The sequence below is a fragment of the Atractosteus spatula genome, unplaced genomic scaffold (genome assembly GCF_055471065.1).
Source record: "Atractosteus spatula isolate fAtrSpa1 unplaced genomic scaffold, fAtrSpa1.hap1 Scaffold_4, whole genome shotgun sequence".
NCBI classification, from domain to species: domain Eukaryota; kingdom Metazoa; phylum Chordata; class Actinopteri; order Semionotiformes; family Lepisosteidae; genus Atractosteus; species Atractosteus spatula.
Genome location: NW_028296868.1, coordinates 755,881 through 759,220, shown reverse-complemented (window position 1 = coordinate 759,220; position 3,340 = coordinate 755,881). Strand labels below are relative to the sequence as shown.

Here is a 3,340-nt window from a genome sequence, read left to right as displayed (position 1 = left end):
TAAAGAGTATTACTTTTAAGTACGAAATCACAGTTCTACCACAGAAAACCACAAGATCAAGTATGCAATCAACCCTGTAGATCGCAAAAGATCACAAAACAATCAAGCACTGCTTAAAGAGCAAGGGGAACTTTTTTCCTTTCGGCTTTCAGCACACTGTATTGTCGTGTATGAAACCCGCGGCGTTTTATATTGAATTATTCCGCTTGGTTGACTCATTTCAGTCTTGCCATAGCCGGTCCAGGGACGCCAATAAAATGTAGTGTGCTCTCTGAAGGCACCAGTTCTGTAGGGTTTGGGCATTTACGGGGACAATTATTAATTGTAGCCGTAAATCACAAAATGATTCTTTTAATGGCTTTAGAATCCAACCATGCGATATAACTCAAACAACGCACACACAAAGGTACTAATACACGAGGATACATTTATCAATACATAGAATATGCATATAAACCTATCAGATCTTATCGAGAGGGTTATCAGAGTACAAAAGGTATATATTCAGTCAGTTACGAAGAGTTACATATATCAAGAGGACATACGTTCAGTATATCATTCATTTAGACCGTTTCATAAAGTGAACTTGGTTACAACTTCTACATTAAATACTGAAAACAAGTACATAACTCTTAGGAATTAAATTGATATTAACTGGTTGGGATAACAATTGAATTCTCGAGCTGTAATGCATTGAAGTTGAATACTCATCCAATCTCTGGGGATTCAGATCTCCTGCAGGCACAAAGAAACAGTTGCAGGCTGTTGCTGTCCAATCCGCGCTCTCTGGCTCCGTGCCTGGCTGTGCTGTGCGGCTTGCGACGGTGCGCTGCTGATGCTCTCTGAAGACCGGCTAGTTAGAGTTGGCTTTAACTAGCGAAGTTGTACTCAGGAGAAATGTTACTGTGGGTCCCAGCAGGTCAGGAAGAGGACCGGTTCGTTCCTGATGAAGCGCCAGTTCTGAATACTGATTCAGCTGTCCACAGTTCCGACCTGTTCACGAGGCTTGCTGCTGATGCTAACCTCGGGTGGATCCTCTGGTTACTCTCTGGCAACCTCCGCTCTAGACTCTTAGAACAGAGGAAAGTTCTGGCACTCGGACACACTGGCCGTTCCGTGGTTGTCCGGGCTGAGTCTCAGGATGGTCAGGAGGCGCGCTGCGAGAATGTCCTGCCTTTGGGAGCCTTCTGCTCCTGGGCTGTCCTGCCCTGGAATTCTCCTTTGAATTCCCTTTAGAATTGTCCGAAAAAGTTCACAGAATTCTCCTGGAGCTCTGTGTTGCCTGTTTTTACCTGGAGGAACTTCAGCTCATTCATTGGCTGAAAGTTCCATGGGCATCAGAGTCCCACGTGGGTTACTCTGCCCTACCAGTCCCTGATTGGTTGATCAAGGTGAGATATGAGTCACTTACTCCTGACACTTAGGAATGCAGTCCAGATGTCCATCTGGCACTCCCTAGACAGATAGGCGCCAATGGATGACCATTGATCATGAAAGTGTTAGGAATCCCTGGTGGGAAGATACAAGGATCCTGTGCAGACGCAGGCACGGGTAATAGATGAGGCAGGCAAACAATCCAAAAACGAGAGGCAAGGTCGGGGTTAAAAGGCGAAAGGCAAATCGTAATCCAAGGAGATCTCCGGTAGCAAACAGTCCGAGGCGAGAGGCGAGGTGCAAAGTCGAAAAGGCAGAAGGGGAGTCCAATAACCAGAAAAAACGAGGTACGGGAAAAAACGCCAGGTAGATCTCTCAAGGAGTAGACTCAATACCGAGCAGCGGGAAGCAGGTGAAGATAGTATAAGTAGCACTGCGCACCGCAAGGTGGAATGTGAGCAGGTGGTTTAACTCGTGCGGCGGCGTTTGTTAATAATAACCCGCTGCTGGCACTGATTAGTTCGCTTACGAGTAGGTCTTGACAGCCTGGTGGTCGTGACAGATAGCCAGGCTTACCTAAGTGCATCCCCCTTTGGGAGCTGTCCCTTATCAAAAGAAAACACCTTTAAATCAGCCTGCATGAAAAGCTTCTCTGTGGCTGCACCACAGAGATGAAGAGAGAGATGGGGCCTCATTTGGGAAAGCACCGCAACACATAATTCTGTCTTATTAACAAGCATTGCCGCTACAATAGTGCACGAGGAGGAGCAGAGGAGGAGTGAGGATGGCGCAGATGAACACTCATTTTTACGCGCTCCTCTGGAAGGAATGCAAATAAAAGCCGAAACCCGAAAACAGTAGTGGCCATAAGAGGAAATACATCCGCGCGGCATGCCAGTGCTCCATGTTAGTATAGTGGTGAGTATCCCCGCCTGTCACACGGGAGACGACGTAGCTTTTGTCCAATCAGATTCCAATGTGTGGGATCTTACGGAATTTCCCTTCTCCGTCATTTTCTGAGCCCTATTCCAAAGGGGCATCCTGTCCACTCCTCGATGCTTTTCGAAAACCCGCCAGTGTGTTTGATTAGTGTTGATTTGTTTCGAAAAAGCTCAAAGAAGACCAATCAAGCTCTTTGTCAGGAGTGGGATTTGAACCCACACCTCCAGGGAAGACTGCGACCTAAATGCAGCGCCTTAGACCGCTCGGCCATCCTGACATGTACCAGCAGCCCCAACCCGTCCCATGAGCAACCGCGATCCCACTGCGTTCCTTGATCATCGCACTGTCATTAAAGTTACATGGAGTGACATCAGTACTGAAACCTTTGAAAAATCTGTCGGCTTTCATGACCCGTTTTCTTTGTGGAGTGAATGTTGCACACTTGCGATAAAAAGTTTGTGAACCCTTTGGAATGATCTGGATTTCTACATGAATGGCTCTTAAAATGAGATCTGGTCTTCATCTGAGGCATAATAATAAATAAAGACAGTCTTATTTAACAAACAACACACACGACAGTTTACATTGTCAATTCAATTCAATTCAATGTATTTCTAAATAGCGCCTTTCACAACAAGGTTGTCCCAAGGCACTTAACAATGGAAGTTGTTAAGAGCCTTGTGTCTAATATGACGCCTAGGTTACGTGCTGACTCTTTGAGGCAAATGTTTAAATCCTCTGAGTTAAGTGCAGAAGTTATAGTAGTCCTATCAGTATTGTTGCCTCCAATAAACAGCTCCCTAGTTTTATCGGAGTTGAGTAACAAAAAGTTTTCACACATCCAAGTCTTTCCTTCATTAATGCATTTAACTAAAGTGATAATAGAAGAGTTGTCGTTTGGTGTAAACGAAATGTATATTTGAGTGTCATCAGCATATGAATGAAAGTTCAAATTATGTTTTCGTGTTATCCTACCTAGCAGCAGCATGTAGAGAGAGAGAGCAATATTGGTCCCGGCACTGAT

The 3,340-nt window shown here is 45.2% G+C and overlaps 1 non-coding gene across 1 annotated transcript; it reads right to left on the bottom strand.

Annotated features, from left to right (window-relative positions):
- Positions 1 to 2,510: 2,510 nt before the first annotated feature.
- Positions 2,511 to 2,593, bottom strand: trnal-uag (transfer RNA leucine (anticodon UAG)). Its single transcript has one exon. It is a non-coding gene; the product is annotated as a tRNA-Leu (tRNA).
- Between the last annotated feature and the right edge of the window lie 747 nt (positions 2,594 to 3,340).